The sequence below is a fragment of the Brachycentrus maculatus genome, unplaced genomic scaffold (genome assembly GCF_059751285.1).
Source record: "Brachycentrus maculatus isolate JH-2025_06_01 unplaced genomic scaffold, ASM5975128v1 h1tg000055l, whole genome shotgun sequence".
NCBI classification, from domain to species: domain Eukaryota; kingdom Metazoa; phylum Arthropoda; class Insecta; order Trichoptera; family Brachycentridae; genus Brachycentrus; species Brachycentrus maculatus.
The window spans coordinates 5,239,366-5,261,421 of NW_028280809.1; the positions used below are offsets into that span (position 1 = coordinate 5,239,366).

The window sequence follows — 22,056 nt, forward strand, 5'->3', positions numbered from 1 at the left end:
TGTCATAATTTTTGCAAATGGCGTCGTACGTCAACCATATTTGACAATTCGCTCACTCCTTTCAAGAACGTCATAAATCAAAAATCGTCGATTTTCAGTTGTGCATGTTTTCGGAAAGCTCAGAAAATGTACTTTATCCCAGCGAAAGAGGCATATTTTTAATTTAATATTTACCAGCTACAGGGCAGAAAGCGTTGTTTTTGCATTTTGAAGAAAAGGTATTGTTTTATTATTATATGGAGAAAAAACCTTCAGGTTTTACCTAAAAAGATCTGTTGCACAGTAAAAAGTTCAATAAGTTGCTTGGTGTTTATTTTTAATACATTGTGTTATATTTTTAAACATTAAAAACGTTCTCCTGAAAAATCAAGTTTTTTGATTTATGACGTTCTTGAAAGGAGTGAGCGAATTGTGAACTAAACAGTATACAAATTGATAAAACGGGTACAAATGTGTATCAACACTACTTGTAATTTGTAAACGAGACAGCTGTAGTATACAAACTCATTTAGGGTGACGCAAAGTTAATCATCCAATTTTGTATTCGAACAATTTTTTTACTGAATAAAATAAAATGATTTCGAATGATAGAAATCTTTATTTGGACCTGTACATTTTTTTCTGTTAAGTGGAAAAGATGGTATCCGTCAAATGACTGCCGTCAGAGTTGATACACATTTATGCCCGTTTTATTTGTTTCTATACTGCAGCTGTTTAGTTGTCATATTTGATTGACGTACTTTGCAAAAATTATAACATTTCCCGATGGGGTGATTAATTTTTCGCCACCTTGTATTATAACGACCGATTACCGACCAAAGAACGATGGCTACGGCTAAATTCATAAATATTTATGCAACAATAACAATATTATATTCGTGATTTATGTAAGTTCGTAGGTAATATTAAATAATACATTTTTCATACAGTCAAAGACAATCATTTCGTATATGTACCCAGCGCGAATTGGCAGTAAACTACTTCGCTTATCTAACCCAAATATTTATATCTGTATTGTACAGTCTCTGTGAAAGGTATTTAATGTCGTCATAACAGGCAATTGTTTATTCAGCCAGCCTTTTCCGAGTTACAAAGTAGGCACTGTACTAGTCAAACCGTTACATTTCGGAAGAGCCGGGCCACAATACAAAGAGTGATAAACCATATTTGAGAGTGAGAGAAATCTTGAGAATTTATTTTAAATCCCCTCAAAGGCGAGTAATCCGCTTTGTGTATTGAACCCGTTAAAAGTAATTCTTCAGACTAATTGAGAAGTATAACGGAACGATGATAAAGCGAACAGTCTCCATCTTGTCTCGGGAGCTTATTAAGGGTGTTTTTGTTTTTAATCTCCCCGTCAGGGTGTTGGTTTTAATTAATAATTCCCTTTCTTTATCGTCCACGTCAACCGACGTTACTATTGGTCTTCTCTATCAAGTTTTTTTCTTCTGAAGCGCCCGTTAATTCGGTCCGAAAGAGCAGTTAAAGTGATTTACTAGTGAGTAATCGGTTTACACTTCTAAATGGGTTCTTAGGCAGTTTTATCGTTAAATATATTTAGTAAATAGTTTTTTTAATCCTCTCATATCGAGATTGGGGATAATTTGATGACTAGACACTTTTGTTAGCGAAGGAGATTCATCGCCTGTACGTGAAGTTTGAAACGTTTATGAAAGGCTCTGTAATTTGTTATTTTAATTTTACATTGTAAATACTACTACTTCAATATCATTATCAAACACCGTATATGATATTGAACGCGTAGAACATTCCTCAGAATAGATTAAAAAAAATACTGGTATTTACCAAATAAATCTCAAATAAAAAATACACGATTTTACCACAAAGTGACCGAAATCGAAATGTATAGATATTACCACAAAAGCCGAATCAATTATATGATTTATTTAGGTATGTCTTATAAGAAAGCGAACATTTTTTATTTGACTTTTAGAAATTTAAACTGAAAAGAAAATGTGAATTAAACTCTTTTTTATAATCAATATTTAATGTTCTTTTTTTTTAGGATTTGACTTCCGTTTTATAGCTTAAAAAAATATTTTACGATCACTTTATATTTCAATATAACTAAATTGTAACTTCAGCAAAAAAACAACTTCTTTCTACAAACATTTTTTTGGATACCAATATCCTTATTTCTCCTACCGATATTGTAATAATTATTTTTGTGAAAAAATCTACTATAAGTTAGTTTTTTAATTTATTAAATTTTAAATATAATGTTCTCTTAAATATTTCGATTAGTTTCTGCTCCAAAGTCCGTCAGTAAAACACGTTTAAATACGTTTTCACCTTCACCGAGTAACTGGATATTTACCCGGGAAATAATCGAATTACCTGTCATATCCGAGAACCAAATCTATCATTCTGATAAAACTTGTAACACAATTTATTTTTGATCCAGACTTGTCGAGATCAAATCGTTCCTTGGCTTCTTGAAACTAATTTAATAAATGACCCTCACAGATGTTATCTTGTAAATGCGGCTGAGAGCCCGATGTTTCCACAAAGGCATTCAACTGCCCATAACTGTAGCCCCCATGTAAGATTTTCTACTGCGCTTTATGTCGTTAATCTTTATCATAATCAGTTCGACGCTTTTAATTAAATTCGTTCAATTGAAATCTTCAAAGTGATATTATGAATGAAAGGTTTTCGATAGAGCAACATTGCACCGAACTTCTGAACCGACGATCGGAAATGATTCATCATTTCTTATTATTTAGAGTCGATCGAGTGAAGATTGGATTAGAGTGTTTTTTTATGACATCTCAACATAGACGAAGAAGAATATGGAAGTCTGGGGATTTACGGGGCTTACATCCGTCACAGGCTGGTTTATGCGATCACTTTACACACGTGTAACGTTCACCAATTCTACCTATGATTGACAACCACACTTCTCAAATTCTTGGAATTTCTATGTACAGTATATTGTTCAAATTAGAAACATATTGCTTGAATTTACTAGAATTTCACTTAAGACATCTATGGTGAGATGAAATAAACTTTTTATTGAGCAGAAACTCTTTCATATGTATTTCATTTATATGTGAGTTCCGAATCCTGGTTTATATTCACATATATGAGATAAATTAGAAAATATCCTTTTCATTTATATTATCTTAGCTTAATTATGCGACCAATTAATTTTATTTACAATGTTTTGAGTGACTTTTCCACAAATCTGGATTATCTCCAATTAGGAGTTATTTTTTATATAATTTTTTGACAACTCCACATTAAATAAAAAAAAAATATGATAAATAACTCACCTGGTAACAAATAAGAAATCCTGATTTGTAAACAAGTATTTGGACACATTAAAAATGTTGTAAATATCTGTTATTATATTTGTGTATTTATATTTGCCACATTTACAACGCCGTTTTATTTTTCAAATATAAATTGAGAAATAATACACGCGATAGATAAATTTACATAATATATTTATAAAGGGTTATTCATATAATCCCCCCTCTCTCCAAAGTTTATTCCGAGTTTGAATACAAATTTTACAAAGTATTATGTAAAATGATTTGCAATCGCAAATTGCGAGGTTCAAATTTAGTCAGAAATTGATAGTTGATTGGACTTTTAAAGTAAAAAAGAAAAATTAAACTATAAAATACTAAATAAATTAAATTGTTATTTATAAATTGTCATTTGGAGTTGACGTATTCGCTACGCAATGCACAATAAAAACAACATTTAGGAGTTTTTAAATCAAATTTTTAAAATCATATTTTCATATGGTGGAAGTTTTTATTTTTATTTTATTTGTATTTATTCGGGAATTGTACAGCTTACATATAAAAATGATATAATAAACAATAGTTACGTTAACAATAATAGACATTGCATTACATTAATAAAAAATAGTTACGTTAAAAAAAGGCAATGAAACAATTCCACATTTATGTTATAAAACTATTAAAAACATTCAGAGATTAAAAAAGGGTATTAAATAAAATGATAGATTTAGCAGGAAGGAGAAGGTTTTCGGTAAGGGAAGGGTAATTAACTATGAGTATTTTAATGTTTTAGAATTTAGTACATATACCCTGATGATGACAATGTTCTTGTCGAAACCGGTTGGATAAAGTGTACCAATAAAAAGTGGTTAAAACAAAGTTGTTTTATTTTATAAAGTTTATAAAATACTGACGAAAAGGTTGATTATCCCCTTTTAATATGCAGCAATCCACGTATTATTATTTTTAAAACATCCTGTGATATAAATTCACTCGATTTAGGAAAAGAGCCCTACAATTTCTTGAACGAAGTACATAATATCCATATTTCTTACAAACGATGCCTTCCTAAGGTGAAATTGCCTATTTTATTATTTCTCTGATCGGGTCATAAAAGCACATAAAGGATTGAATTGATTTGATGTAGCGTTCGTTATACGTCGAACGTGAACTGCTGGGTCTAAAAATCGTAAATCATCGTCAGAAATTTAATTTTTTATCTCGTTAATGCTGCACTTAAAACATTAATATTATATGTTTAATTTGAAATTTACTTGGAAAATAGGACGCATGTGTTTCGATTCATTCGATGTGTTTGATAATATTGTTGAATGCATCGAAACACGTATCACCATATATATATTTTAAAAGTGGTAATGAACAGGTTAAATATCACTAGAAGATGGATGAATACTACCTCAAAATGTCTGCCGAATCAATTACAATAAAACCTTGATATAGTGAACCTCATTTTAACGAGCTTCGGATATAACGGACAAAAATCTGGTCAAATGCAAATATTACGTCCTGGTAATATTATACGAGTACACACATGCTTAAATTCAAGTGTCGCCGCATGTTAAGATTTTTTAGCGGCCATTATAGTCACAAATTATGTCTCAAAGCTTCGAAAGTGCAAACAAAACTTGATTCCTTTTTCAAAGCAGGATTACCGAAAGTAAGCTCTTTGATATTAAACAGCAACGTCACTAGACTTGCTAGAAGACAATAAATACAATTTAGTAGTGTTCATATTTTAAAAAAAAGTTTTTGAATTATTTTAAACTTATTTTTATAACGGCATTTCAACTTTAACGGACACCGCCTCCCCCTAATTAGTCTGTTATATCAAGGTTTTACTGTAATGAAATTTTAATACTGCTATTAAATGAAATACATATTTTTCTTGTTAAATCGTTTATGGTTTATAATCGCATATAACTTTTAAGATGAGGTTATTAGTAACTAGTTACTTCTTCATATGTTTACAATGAGGGTAGACTTCCAGAATGTTCAAAGTCCCATTTATCATCAGGATAAGGTTTTTAAATCTCAGTCTTATATTGTCAAGTGGCAGCACCCAGATAATCGCTTCTCCGCTGCTTTTGGATTCTTTTCTTCCACGATCCTTGCGTTAAACTTCACGAGATTCGATCTGGGTACACGAAAATTTCGTGGCGAATGTTCAATATTGGTTCGCGTTAATGGGTTTCTGTATAATTGGTAAAGGATTATGGTATTAAAATTAAGGAATTACAGATATAAGATTGTTCCACAATGATAGATTATTTTAAAAATACCTTTATTTAAAGTACTCGTATACTCGAATTTTATTATGTTCTAATGTTTATTATTTAAAAAAAATAGTTTAGAAAACATCTGTAGTTTTCGAAACCAGTCATGTATAATGAAATAAAACTCATCGAGAGCTATTATATAAGAGTTTATCAATAATGTAAAATCAACACGTCATTCCACAAAGTTAATGCCGAATCAATAAAAATTATTCTTACTATTTGTTACAATTTACAATATTAATGTTCACAACTTTATAAAAAATATTCGGGACAGTTTACACATTCAAACATCGATTTAATTCGGCTTTTGTATTTTTGTGAAGCCTTGTTGACCCACAGCATGTAAACAAAAGTTGTAATTATTGATGAAAATGTGTTTATTCTAATCGGTTATTTGCAGTAAATCCATGTCGTCTTAAAGAAAGCTCTGAAGAAGAGTTCATTGTACGTTTAGACCTCATATTTATGGGAGGAAGAGTGTTAGAACTCGTAAATAGCTATCCTATGCTTTATGGATTTTAATCTCGCCTCACGGTAAATATTTGTTGCTACCATCCTTTGCTATCCAAGTAAGCCGAAAAATTATGATTTTCAGTCTAGGATACCAAATAGAAAAGTCGAAATATCCTTTCGTAAATAAGCCCTCTGATCTCTGATCCTTTGAAATATTAAAACGCGTTAGTAAAATAATTTGCGGCGTGAGAAAGCTCTTAGCCTCACCATTCAAATGCTAATCTCCCATTAATTGAACAAAAGCTTTATAAATATGTATAATAACTCTAATTGAGACATCGCTTTTTTGACTTAATCTAATTACTTCTTCAAGTGTTGAATAGTTAAGGTCAGCGGGCCTTTTAGCTTAATTACCCAGTTAAGTTGATGGACCTCAAATCTAAGTACGTGGTTCGCTTAGTATACTCTCCTATTGTTCTTAGACCGCAGCTCGTATTCGCTGTTACGAACGTAGATTCGCCGCATACACGAGGCGCTGAATGCCTTATGTTTGTGCTAAAACTGCTTATGGATGCCTTATGTTTGGGCTAAAATCGCTTATTGGATGCCTTATGTTTGGGATAAAAATGCTTATTGGATGCCTTATGTTTGAGCTAAAATCGCTTATTGGATGCCTCATGTTTGAGCTAAAATCGCTTATTGCATTTTGCCACTAAAAGAAGCTGGTGGGCTTCTTTTAGTGGCAAAAGAATGGCTGATTTTATTTTTTAAATACGTTTAAAAATCATCGATATATTTGACATTAGTTCGCAGCGGTTCCGCTTGTGGCATTGATGAAAGTTATGGTAGCCAGATACCAAAAATTCGTTTCATCGTCAATGAGCAAATGCTGAGAAGTTCCTGATTGGCCCACAATAGATTATTCCCCCTGTTCTAAACAATGAGCAATGAGCAAATGCTGCTACCCCAGCAATGAGCAAATGCTGAGAAGTTCCATATTGGCCCACACTAGATTATCCCTCCTGTGGCCAACATAGATTAAAACAAAACGTTATTTTTAAGTTTGAAGTAACAAAAATCCACATAATGATCTATAAACCTAGTGAATGCTAAAGGTAAATTATAAATACAATTCTCTTCTAAAAATAAATAAAAATATCCATCGTCAAAATGCGGTGCGCGAATATAGCATACACATCCCCAAGCCAGCGCCCGCACTAATAGTTGCATGAAAATTCTTATTCAAAAAACGACTTCGAGACCGCCGATCCACAAAATTAGATATCTGCTTTCGACAGTAGTTATTTGTGAACTAATCGAAAAATAAATGACGCCGTGCTTTGACTTTAGATTATCGGTTTTTGAATCAATTTCCTAGAAAACAAAGGCAGAAAACAGCCAGAGAAATGTCCCATTTATACAAGTTTTTAAATAAGTTTCTTACACAAAGAAAATTTTAGTATTATACTTTTAATTGATAAATACCTTTCTAGATTAAAATCTATTTTTACACTTGTTTAAATGCATTCATTATCAAATACCATAGGTACTTATGTGAAATTTACTTAAATTTGAGAGTTGTGCTCCTGGGACGTTGAAGGATAAGAAGAGGCTTTAGTCATTGTCATATTGTCAAGTAAATTACATAAAAAATACTTCAACGGTACTGAAATACATAATTCGTGATGCATTCCCTAGATAGCAATTTGTCTTGCATTAAAAAAGCTTGTATTATACCTATATGCTTAAGCACTGATTACTTCTTAAAATAAGAAAAGGTTTTGGAAGGTTTAACGACTGTAAATTATGTGTAATAATTTATTTTAATGTCTTCTTAAAATACCAATCGACATCTATGTACATACATTAGGCGCTTTCATTCAATCAAGACGTTCCGATATACTTGTACAATGTAGTTATGAAATATTTAAGTCTGTATTCATAACTCGCACACTCCTTTCAACAACGTCAAATATCAAAAATCGTCAATTTTCAGTTGTGCATGTTTTCGGAATGCCCAAAAAATGTACTATATCCCAGCAGAAGCGGAATATTTTTAACTTAATGTTTATCCGCTACAGGGCAGAAAGTGTTGTTTTTGCATTTTGAAGAAAAGGTATTGTTTAGTTATTTTTTTAAATATACTAAATATTTTTCAAATGCAGAAAAAACATTCAGGTTAAACTTAAAAGATCTGTTGCACAGTAAAAAGTTCAATAAGTGCCTTGATATTTATTTTTAATATTTTTTATTAAATTTTTAAACTTTCCTCCTCTCTGAAAAATGAAGTTTTTAGATATATGACGTTGTTGAAAGGAGTGAGCGACTTGTTCTTTCATACTTGATCCAGAGCAAGGCATGATAAATGATAGAAAATAGTGAATAGCACTCTAAGTTTACCGAAAACGCGCATTGACTAAAAGGTTCGAGGGTTTGTTAAATATTTTACCTGGCCGGGTATCCACTTTCTTATTCTCAATACCATGAATATCTGATTCCTTCAATAGGCACACTTCCCTCGCGAATTCTCGTATGTTCTTACCTGCATCGTTACCCCATAGAATGGTATTTTTTTGTAACGCGTATAATGAGGGATAATACACTGTCTTGAATGGGTTCCATACCCTCCCCTATCCGACTCGCCCCCCGAGAAAGTAATACGCTCATAAATAAAGAAAATACCCGTATTCGCAGTCTTGTTACAATGGACTCCCAGGTATTTTGGGTGGCACCTAACGAAAAGGTAATTTTATTTTTATTTTATTTATTTGGAAATTTTACACAACAGTTACAAAAATACATCTATAATAATGAGTAACAAAAAACAGGTTAACAACATTTTGAGTATGTCCAAATCCTTCCATATTCTTCTTCATCTATGTTGAGATATCAAAACAGGTATTTGTAACATTCCATTTACAAAATTTCACATATATCATTAAATATAAATACCTGGAAGAGGGGAAGGAGGAAGGACAAGGGGAAAAGGGAAATATCAAAGCTTAAGTCCAAGATAAATTATGTTAAAGTTGGGACACACCACGATATAAATATCGACTTATTATGTACACGATCGCAGTACTGACAATGTCGAGTAGAACATATAAGAATTCCCATATTCATCGTTGACCAATTTTGATGAACGATAAATATAGGAACCTCGTTTAATTTTTTAACGAATGGAGTGTTTTTTCACCTTATTAGGAAATAGCACTTAATTTGTAGTCGGGTCCCGAATGACCCCGAGTATAAAGTGATGAAATTTGAAATACAAGGGTTTCATTAGTGCATTTAGCTTTCGGTACGTATTGTATAGACCGCAAATCTACCTTCCACCACACTACACTAGATAACGTATCGTAGAATACTAATACGCTCACGTACCGCTTTGCTCTATTTCAAGAAAGTATTACTTTTTGGAGAAAATACGTAATGAAATGAAATAAACAATAAATAAAGAAATAAATAAAAATAAGAAACAGCTTCTACTCCTTTATCCTCTAACGTCTCAAGGACACAAATTTAAAATTTAGAATTAGCTTATTATATAGTGTTTGAAAATGATGCGGAATTCATCGAAATACTTGTCACAATAGATTTTAAGAAAAAGTGGTACTACTACTACGAAAAATTTAAGTTAAAAATTAAATAAAAGCTATATTGTTTTTTTTCTTCAAAAATTATGTAACGTAAATTAATAGAAAATAAACCGCCTAATCAAAATAAATTAAAGTAAAGATAAACATTCATTATTTTGAGATAACGTATTGATAAGATAAATTACTCGTAATTCTGTACATATTATGTAATAAAATGAAAGCGTTTAATACAGAGTTATGTTGTGTTTATTTCATAAATTTATAAAAAAAAATATTTAATTGAATAATCAAATCAAATCAATGTAAAGAATAACCCTTATTATTTTAAAGTAACGTATTCATTGGATGATCAAGATAACACTGCGTTTATATGATGCAGTGCCCTATCCACCATTGGAGTGCGCATAAGGGTTTGAAGAAGAAGATTCATTGGATAAATTAATTAACTAACTAACCATCACGCCGCTTCTCCGTAGGGGTAGGCAGAGAGAATAGAACGCCACACCACTCTGTCCTTCCAAACATTCTTAGTCTCTTCCACGTTCATGCATCTCCTCATACATACCCGCCGATTGCTTCGACTCCTAACCTGGCTACTTTCAAGTATTTGGCATACTTGATCGTGCTAAGTTTTTCTCGGTCTTCCTCTGCTCCTTTTTCCAATTGGCCAAATTACATACACGTAATTTTGAACGTATTATTTTGGATATGTAAACCTATAAAATTAATTGTAATTTTGTAAATGTGTAAAATATTGGTATGCATTGTGGTTTGTATGCTGGTAATTATCATAGAATACTGAGTACATTTCATTCATTCGTCATCAAAAAACAACCATTTATATTAAGCGTATTAATAACACGTGTTTAGATGCCAGTCTGGCGTGAATGCATCAATCAATCATTTCAAAACTGGATGGAAGAGAAATAAAATGGAATCTGTGAAGGTTTTCAATACCTATTCTTATTCCTTCGGTAAAGAATCCATTGTTACCCCAGATTCGGTGTATTGTATTCATCGTGGGGACAGAACGGCATCGGGAAACACTTTGGTTTCATAACTAGCGGATTCCTTTACAACGTTACACAGACCACGTTCTCTGTTTGGACTTACCGCGTGGAAGAAAGAACTCCTTGTTGTCTGATTATGTCCTGTTCGATGCAATGATTCGGACGTAAAGATATTCGGATTGAATACGGGAATCAAAATCGTCTGTGATTCTAGTAACTGTGGGAGTTCTTTGCTTTGTGTTTGCTTCTTTTCGGTGTATTTTCAAAATTTTTATTTGAATTTCTTATATGAATAATTTATCAATTTCGGCATTATTTTTTGACATCTCATCAAAGATGAAGAAGAATATGGAAGTCTGGGCATTAAACAAAAATTACCTCCTGAAATTGGAGATAATCCAGATTTTGTAAACAAGAGTTTGAACACACTCAAAATGTTGTATATCAATTTCCAGTTTACTAAGTCAAGTTATTTTTGCCATCAAGATATTTTTTATTCATATCTCAACGTAGATGAAGTAGAACATGGAGTCTGGGTATTTACAGAGCTTACGATATGTCGTAGGCTTGTTTAAGCGTATTTATCATTTTATAAGCGTTTAACATTCACTGTTCTACTTATGTTAAAAACCACGCTACTCAAATATTAAGTTAATTTTCGAAATTAGAATAACGTGGTTTTCGAACATGGGTACAATGGTAAATGTTGTACTGCATAAAGCGATAATTTAAACCAGCCTATGACAGGTTGTGAGCCTTATAAGTATATAAATTTCCATATTTTTCTTAATCTCTGGTAAGATATAAATAAAAAATCTTCATTTAAATAACTCCTTCGTGGAGACAAACTCAGAATTTGTAGAAAATATTGTTGTTTTTACCATTTGAATACGGAAATGCTGTCGAGCTATTATACGCTTCAATAATGTAAAGGGGCCTCGTTAACTAGAGCAAGTATGTAAGGCGTATTTTTTCCATCTCTCTATATATCCCTGTTCCCATCTTCCACTGTACCTTATCTTGTCCGTTCCTTTGATTAAGGTAAAAACGTAGGGAAGTCCTGTTTGCGGGTAAATACGCCACTTGAGTGTTTGCGGAACTGACTACGACAGATTTTTGCATTTTATCGTTCCCAGGAGCGCATAAGACAAATCCCGTCCAAAAAAAGATACACACTCAAAACAAAAGTATCTGAAAGGATTACTAATCCCAGAGGCGAAAAAGGGTCCTTTCTTCACTCACTATTTAGGAAACAAAGTCCGAAGCAAATTTGAAATGTTGCAAAAAGTCTAAACCAAATCGTAGTGATTTAAATACAGTAGAACGTCGATTATCCGGATCGACCAAAGGAAATAAATATGTATTTTTAATATACTTTATTAAAAAAAAAAACATATTACATACCGTAGAACGGGGCTACTAGAACTTTGATGTGTTACTTGAGCCTAGCACAAAAAAGATTTTAATGTGTATTTGATCTACAATAATGAACCTACATATAAGTGTCATCTGTCAGGGAAACAATGAATCATGTCGATACGTTCATTATTGTAAACCAACTACAGATCTAAATATTTTTTTGTACTGGGCTCATGTAGCACATCAAAGTTCAAGTAGCCCCGTTCTACGGTACATAAGTCATATATTTAATATTCCCGATGAGTAATTTCTATTTCTTATTTTGGGACATGGGGCTAAGGTTAACAAGACTGGAACACAAATAATATAGTAACAAAAGTTTTACTTGGTAAATACCACTATTTTCTAAAATCTATTATGCCAAGTGTTTCGATGCATTCCACATCATTTTCAAACACCGTATATGAAGCTCAGTCTAAATTTTAGAGTATTAGAAATACTTGATTACGCAAAATTTTCTTCGGACTTTCTTTGCTCCTTTTTTTAACTACATTCGCATCATAAATTTGTTTTACCGTTTTTTTTTTACAAATATACGTAATCATCTACCTTTTCAAAATTTTACTTACCAATATTTTACATCCAGATTTACAATCATCTCTTTCAAATACCATGACTTAGATTTTCAAACATTCATTAGCCAATCACTTTCTTTGCACACATTATACACTTTTGTCACCAACCCCTTCAGGTTTTCTCTGCTATCGGCGAGGACAGCATTGTCAGCATGGAAAAGACAACAGACAGTCAAATTGTTATTTTTAGTTAAATTAGATATATTGTACATTTTAGCTCCAATAAAGCAAGCCATGTTAAAGTTTATAAAATTAATCAACTTTGTTTTCAGCACTTTTCTTTTTAATACAATTGAACCTACCGGTTTCAACAATTCCTAAGGATTTTATGGAGTATGTGGAAGTTTTTGATGAGAGTATTTTAATGTTTTTAATGTTTTTGATATAAAATAAACCCTGATGATGACAAGGTATTGTCGAAACCGGTAGGTTCAATTGTATCAATAAATAAAAGTGGTGAAAACAACGTTAATTAATTTTATAAAGTTTATAAAATGTAACTTACTAACTAACCATCACGCCGCTTCCCCGCAGGGGTAGGCAGAGAGAATAGAACGCCACACCACTCTGTCTTTGCAAACATTCTTCACCTCTTCCACGTTCATGCATCTCCTCATACATACCCGCCGATTATTACGACTCCTAACCTGACCACTTTCAAGTATTTGGCATACCTGATCGTGTCATGTTTTTATCGGCCTTCCTCTGCTCCTTTTTCCAATTACGTTCACCTCATAAATTTGTTTGACCGTTCTTTCCTCATTCATTCGTTTTACATGTCCAAACCATCTCAACACACCTTTCTTAATTTTATCGATAATGCTTATAAAATGTGCCACAAAGTATCTGCGGAAAACATTCAAGACATGTTAAAGTTCATTGTAGTATTAAATAGTCGCGTTCCGTTGATGAAGCGAGTTGACCAAACTAAACTAATATCTATACTTCATTGTATTGCGTTTCCTTTAGTGCTTCGTTCTAATAATCATAATATTCTCGTCCCCGATAAGGCTCTAGATTAGTTTGTCTATATATTCTGTATAACCGAGGTACAAACAGGCTTTCTGTCGGAATAATATTTCCTATTATTTGAGAGAATCCTCGTCTCCCTTTTGAATGCTAATAAGGCCAAATCACCGCCTGCCCAGAGTGCCCCATCCATGAATATTGAACGCCGGATAGACAGTGAAGCCTTTCGCCGCTGTGTTTAGGGTGGGTTTGCAAACGGACCCCAATAACAGTAGAGTACCATAAGACCTGCGGAGATCTTTCGCCAATTCGTTGTAAGGCGCCCTAATTTGAATTAATTATATCCGACTATAAAATTTCTAATTATATTTATTCATACAGCCTCCTCTGAGATTTCAACGCTGATCGTGTTACACCGCAACCAATTTAGCCGTCATCTCGTTTGCAACTTGCCGGGGACCTGACTCGTTAGAATTAAGGGCTGAGGGTAAATTGAAATATGCTAGTTATGTTACTTGAATATGAAGAAGGTTATCTACCCCTAAGTACATTTCCCGTCCTACAGTTCGACAATTGCGTTGGAGATTTAAGTGCATTTTTAACAAGCTTATAAAAGAAAGTCAATCATCTAGTTTACATGTACAACATTTTGAGTGTGTCCAAATACTTGTTCACAAAATCTGGATTATCTCCAATTACAGGAGTTATTTTCATATTATTTTTGACATCTCATTAAAGATGAAGAAGAATATGGAAGTGTGGGCATTTACGGGGCTGACGACCGTCATAGGCTGGTTTAAGTGATCATTTTACACACGTGTAACATTCACTAATTGTACCCATTATTGACAACCGTAAATGCCCAGACTTCCATATTCTTCTTCATCTTTAATGAGATGTCACAAATAATATTTTAGATATACTTACAAATGAGTATTTGCGAAAATCAGTAAATCAACTTGAAAATTAATTTTTTCATATGCGATTTTATATGAATAATTAGTATTAAGTTTTCACGAAAACAGCGCAATATAAATACCAATACCTAAATGAGGAAAGCTTTTACTAAGCAGACCCTTCCATTTGTATGTGAGGTCCCAATCCTGGATTATATTTACAAACTTGAGAAACGCTTGAAAACATGATTTTCAATTTATAGCTTATAATTTGACAAGTCAATTTATTTACAGCATCCAGATTTGTGAACAAATATTTGGATACACTCAAAATGTTGTATATAAACAATTTTATTAATTGAACGGTTTTCATGTAATGGAGACTATCATTTCACAGTCGGCCATTTTTTTTCTATTAAGCATTAAAATACTTATTTTTGGAATTGGCATATTGGTATTTTAATAAGTAAATACCATGGCGGTCGTCAGATTTGGATTTGCCAGTATGCAAATGGCCGGCCGCCATTGTTATCCCGGGAAACCGCGTGCCGGGCAGCCAGAGTCGGGATTGCCGGGAACGACCGGTTACCGCCAGGTGACAATTACCGGTGTATTGTCCGCGGCGGGGGCATTAATGAGTCGTGTTTGCGCTGCCGAATCGACAGTGTCCGATCCGCTCCTGTTCCGGAAATAATCGGGAATACCAAATTATGTTGACGCTATAATAATGCCCAGTTTCTCATTATTTGATAGTACCTACCCACCCATGATCCAAAATAAACATTTCTCGTATTTGGCATCCGTGGGGTCAAATCGTTAGAAATTGGCCAATTTTATGATACAGGTTTTTCACTTCAAATTGGACGATTTACAAAAAAAAATTAACGCGTTACAAATCAAATCGGACATTTACAAACCAAATTGGACGCGTTACATATCATATTTAACGTTTGACAAATTAATTGGACGTTTTACAAACCAAATTGAACACGTTACAAATCTTTACGGACGTTTTACGAACCAAATAGGACGTGTTACAAATCATATTGAACGTTTGACAAATGAAATAGGGTGTTTTACAAACCAAATTGGATGCATTACGAATTAAATCGGATGTTTTACAAACCAAATTGGACGCGTTACACATCATATTGAACGCGTTACACATCATATTGAACGCGGTACACATCATATTGAACGCATGACAAACGAAATGAGACCCCTTAGAAGTCGAATTGGATGTTTGACAAATTAAATTGAACGTTTTACAGAACCAATTGAACGTTATGTAGTACATATTTTTTAAAAAAAGGCACAATAAATTTTGAGAAATAGTAATATTTACCGAAAAAACCTAAATTGAAAAAAAAATAATAACACTGAAAATTTGTAAATGTTATTTTATTTTTATTCATTCAATATATACTCATTTTTTCACAATTTAATAAATTTTCTATACAAGAGACTAAGCTCTTGTGCTTGGAGAGGTTTATAATAATATAAACCTCATTTTTTATGAGGTAGGTGACATTGATGGTACGTACCTCTAATATTGGATTTCAGTAAATTTTTCACGCATTCAAAATCCGAAGAATACATATTATCAACGTGCCTTGGTGTCAGTTTTAAGAAATACATTTATTTTTTGAATATAATAATTTATATAAATAAAAACTTCAAATTTTATTATACATTCCAGTGAAAATGGTTTTCCGATAGTTTTTACGAGAAGTTTAGATTTTGTGAAAATATTTTATGTAAATGTTGTGCTCCATTAAAGTCTGGCTTATTTTTTTGAATCCCAGAATGTGTTCACGCGGTGAGTTGTCGAGTGGAAAAACTACTTTGGTCCAAAAAATATTTGACAATACCATGGTGACAATTTTTTTGCGAGTGTCTGTCTCTTGTAACATATAAATTATATTTTGAAACCAAACTACCCGGGTTTATTTCGCGTATCTGAAATGATAATATTTTTACATTTGGACATCTCAACATAGATGAAGAAGAATATGGATGTGTGGGTATTTTCAAGGCTTACGACCTTCATACGCTGGTTAAGTGATTACTTTACACATGTGTTACATTTGCCATTCTACCCATGATTGACAACCACACTACTCGTAAATTTGGAAAGCTTTTTTGTAGCAGAGACCTTTTTATTTAGGTGTATGCAAGATCCTAACCGGATTATTTTACATAGTGGGAGACGTCTGAAAATATGATATTCAATTTTTATTCACCTTATAAATCGACCAGTTACTTATTCACAACATTTTGGGTATGTCAAAATTTCGATTAATAAAAATAAAAATACATTTGAATTTGATTGTTAAAAGAATACGTATTGAAAAAAAAATCGTTCTTTTTTAACTCCTTACCTTTCAAAAACTCTTTTTTTTCAAAACCATTCATTTATTTCGAAGAAAAACTTATGTTTTCAATAAAAAAAAACTGTATTTCAAACAAAATATTATTTAAAAATACCGCCGATATGCAATATAATATCGTCGTATTCAATTGAGTCATATTTTACCTGGGTTTAAAGAAAATTATGTTGCGATTTATCGTATATTCTGCCTTAATACACATACGTACGTACGTTCGATATGTGGATATCGTATATAACATGTTGGTATCTTTCGTTAGAAAGTTGACGTGCTCCTGTTACCAACATTGACACGCGAGATTTACAACCCTTGAACTGTGTACACGTGCTTGAAAAGCAAGATGCAATAAATCCTCGAGTGAACTGCCGTTTAGCTTCAATAAATTCCGATCCAACTAGATACTGGTTGATATAAAATTTGCCCTCCCAAAAATATTCCCTCGGAATGAAGTTCACACGATTTTGTGTGAGGCTAACTTGTCTACCGTTTTGAATAAACACACCGCCATCATGTTTTTACGCCAATAAAATTATTCAAATGCAACCAAATTGGTGTATTGTTTACGTTTAGTGGATCCCCTCACATTTTTATTCATGGTTCGGGGATTTTCTCATTGTTTCCAACTTCCCAAATGCGCTGTGACAGTTTAGCATTCCCACAAAGTAAGCCCATGGTATCACGATAAAGTAGATTATTCCTCCTTTCATGGCAATGTTCATAAATTTTCTTTTGGGGATGAAATCATTTATTCATGTGAAATGTTTGTTTGATTACTTTTATTTGGATTTTCCGCCATATATATATATATATATATATATATATATATATATATATATATATATATATATATATATATATATATATATATATATATATATATATTATATATATATATATATATATATATATATATATATATATATATATATATATATATATATATATACACACAGACATACCCACACAAATATCTATATAAATAAAAATATAATTTTGCCTTTTGTTTCAAATCTTAAATCACCTAAAATATTATTACTATTTAATAATACTAATGTTGAAACAGTTTTTTTACTGTCTTGTCAGCGAAATCTAGTGAACGTAACAGCGATACACACAATACTAAATATTTGTCATAGCGGACAGAGTGCTTCTTGACAACTGCTTGACAAATTTTGATTGCATTGTTGTTTCAGAGATTTTTTATATTTTTTATTGCCTTCACAAACATTGTGAAATCAAATATATTAGTAATGTGTGCTTTATATTTAATTTATTTTCTATTTGACCACGCTAAGCTACAGCAACGTTTGGCCGAGCGCTGTTAGTATACACATATATATTATAAGTACACTTATAAATATTTGAACTCTCTGTACTAGATATAAATTCTTAGTTCCTAAATATTCATCACTTGTTTTGCAAGAGGTGCAAGAGGTAGTATTTTTGGTTTCTTCGGAATACATCCAAAAAGTTGACTTAAATCTTGTCTCAACCGGTCGAACCTTGCCGGTACTGCGGACATATCACCCATCATGGACACGGTAGATTCATCTCTTTTTCGTAGGTTTTGATGAATGACATGTATTACACAGTACTTATCTAATTTATTAATATTGTGAGATCTCGCGGAACGAGTGTTGTAGCTAATTGTTGGTAGAAAGTAGGTACCGTTATATCCCTTTGTTTATCCCGACTTTGGGTTATCACAGGTCAGTTCATGGGTTTAACACAATATTAACATAGCTATCTCACACGTGCTTATAATTTGCTTACTTAGTCGTATTCCCAATTCATGATTATTTTTTTTCATTCAAAATTCTATATCAAAACAAGGCAAACTTTTGAACGAGAACATAAATTTATTCAATTGTTGAAACAATATTACTTTAAAAAAAAATAAATAATATTAGTTATATAAATATATAACTGCACACCGAGATCTTTTGTCTACCGTTTCTTCGTCAGGACAATCCTCCAACTATTTGCAAACAATACTACAAGTATTAATTTTAAATCAAACACAGATTTTTTGAGTCTACTAAGTTGTATTTAACTTAGTAGACTCAAAAATCTGTGTTTGATTTAAAATTAATATGTATATTAAAATGGAGTTCTACAAATTAAACGCCAAATCAATAAATAATACTACAAGTCACTACCGTAGCACTATTCACACACTAATAACTAAATTTTATCAATATTTTATGTAGTTATAAGTGTATGTATAGTGGTATGATAGTGACGCGTAGTATTGTTTGCATGCTGTTGAAGTGATTGTCCTGACGAAGAGACGGGTACATCTCAAAACCGGTAGACAAAAATCTCGGTGTTATATGAGTTATATACTAATATTACCAATATTTTTGTAAAAAAAAATAAAAGCAAAAATGACTAACCATAAAGTAAAAGATTTGAGTACTAATAATATTGAGAATATTCAGGGGGGGCTGACCAGAGTCTTTTCGTCGTAACATAACACGTTACGATGCGAGCATTCGTATAGTCAGTACAGCGTTCCGTGTGCTCCATCCGAAGTCGGATGCTCGCCGCGAATGTTACGTTACGACGAAATGCTCCTGTCAGTCCCCACCTCTAAAACACTGTTATCAATAATTTGTTCGAGCTAATCTTAAACGGTCATATTTTAAATTTGTGTAGGATCCTTATCTTTTAAAATGCTCTTCGTTGATTGTTTTATTTTTATTTGTACGGGAATTGTACAGCTTTTCATATAAAAAATAATATAATAAACAATAGTTACATTAACAATAATAAACATTACATTACATTAACAGAAATAGTTCCACAATTCCACATTTATGTTGTAATAACTATTAAAAACATCAAGAGATAAAAAGGGTATGGTATTAAAAAATTGATTTTGCTGGAAGGAGATATATGGAGATTATAAAATTAAATCATTTTTGTGTATGTCAAAATGTCGTAAAATATTTTGTATTAATAATTTATTTTCCTATCTTTTCAGGTAAGAACCCCTTGTAAAGAATAACACCTGTAACGTGTTTCCGCATAAAGACGTGAGTTAGTTTATATTATATTTCACAGCAAACACTCCATTTATATATTAAGGCCATTTGCGGAGACCTCTGCACGCGATTTGTAAATATATTCACACACATATAAATATACCGTTTCGTGTTGGCTCTTGTCGTCTGCTGCCAAAATCCGAAACAGTCTTCTAACACTGGAACTAGAGTTAAAAAACATCCCCATTCGGAATTTCCTCGTACTATTTTGCGGAGTTTAGCATGTTGGCGTTTTGGCGTATCTAGAATCGCGTGTCAGTTGGCCTTCTGCCATTTTGGTTTGAGCATTATACTTTCTGAAATGCACGTTTAACGAACTCAATTGAAAAGTTTCAAATGCTCTTTTATGTGTGTTTAAGCTTGCGATATTACTCGATGGTTCGTTGTTCATACAACCCGATTCCTGTATCTTTTTGTCATCTCCTCGGGATGTGTAATTCCATCCACGAGGATATGATAAAATACATGTGGGGCCGAAAAACACAACTAAGTTTGGAGTAAGGTCCTCACAATGTAATGGCCATACCCAAACTAACCTGCTGCCTGACATATTTATTTATTTATTTTTCAAAACATATTACATACATAAGTCGTATACATAATATTCCCGATAAGTAATTTCTATTTCTCATTTTGGGACATGGGATTAAGGTTAACAAGACTGGAACACAGATAATAAAGTTACAAAAAAGATTTTATTTCAATAACCAAAACTAATACATGGGAAAATATAAAAACAATTAACAGGTATAATAAATAGGCATAAGAAGCATATTTTAAATAAATAAATGAGAAAAACATATGGTAAAAAGCATATTTAAAATAAACAAATAAGAAAATATAACAAATATAAATATAAAATAGAACCGAAATTAGTCAGGGATCCAAAATTAATGAACTGAAAAAATACAATGGAAAGATATTTGTGTTAGTGATTAGTTACAATTTCTTATTTTTAAAAATTTAAACACGCTTCTTACCTTATGTATTTTTTTATTTGCCTATTAACTGTGCCTTTTATTGCTATATATTTTACATTTTGCACTGTGTTTTTTTTGTTACTTTCTTATCTGTTTTTCAGTCTTGTTAATCTTAATCCCATGTCCCAAAACGAGTAATGGAAATTACTCATCGGGGAATATTATATATATGTGACTTTTGAATGTTATATGTTTAAATAATTAAATAAATACCTTTGCTACGTTTAAAAAAAACTAAGCCGTCTCCTAATCAATAAAATTTGTCTTGCATGAACTGAACATGACAAAATGTATTTATGTGTTATGATTTTAAATTTGATTTAGTCTCTCAACGGACATACCCCATAACACACCCGAGACGTAAAATTTGATGACATACGAGTATAGCGGTGTTTGTTTTTCGTCTTATTAAAATATCTAAAGTTTAAACTTGAATATCTACCTTACTTCCCAACAGTTTTCAATAAGAATGTTACCGATTGTCTTGTGATTTTTCATATTGATTTATTAACTAATCAAAACACATCATGAGAAAGATCCATTACTGGGTCCCGGGTAATGTATGTAATATGTTTAAATAAATGCCAAGTTTTGGCCATTAATACCTCGTCATCTGAGAGAGATCTTTGACGTATGTGCGTCACGTTCCGCAACAAGAGGCCATAGATTCTCTTATGAGTTACGAGTTCTGCCTCACTGAACACCGGCGCGCACCGACAGAACTTCAACAGCCACCCTCCTACCCCTAATTACGTTAACTTTAAAACTTCACAACATGCCTAATCAGCGCTCATGGCACCCCCTACGCTATTGTGATGGCCCCCCGGTGATTTATTGCCCCTCCGTTTAGCTAACCCTGCAGTTGGTCCGGTGTGCCAATCACGGCCGTTTAAGCAGATGCAAATTTTCTTATTGTATGATTTATTTGGCATCGTAACAATGCCTCTCGTGCGCTTAATTTCACGGCCGTTACACACTCCCCTACTAGGCCTTATCTTATAACTGAAATAATCGGAAAGAAAACCTAAATCATACGGGAATCCTTGTTAAACCAATTATTCCACTATTCTTTTCGTCTGTTACGTGATTCTTTCTTCGTTCTTCCTGCTTCGTTTCTACTTTAAAGTCCTTTCTCGGATAGCCATT

The 22,056-nt window shown here is 32.4% G+C and overlaps 1 protein-coding gene and 1 long non-coding RNA gene across 3 annotated transcripts in view; both read left to right on the plus strand.

The window, feature by feature from the left end:
* The window catches only part of shg (DE-cadherin), a 526,542-nt gene that overhangs the window by 54,534 nt on the left and 449,952 nt on the right, over window positions 1–22,056 (plus strand). The window lies entirely within an intron of this gene.
* LOC148311950 (uncharacterized) overlaps window positions 16,202–22,056 on the plus strand; it is a 72,075-nt gene continuing 66,220 nt past the window's right edge. The window contains exons 1-2 of the long non-coding RNA XR_015839321.1: window positions 16,202–16,312; window positions 19,870–19,921. This is a non-coding gene — a long non-coding RNA (uncharacterized LOC148311950). The remainder of the gene's footprint in view (window positions 16,313–19,869; window positions 19,922–22,056) is intronic.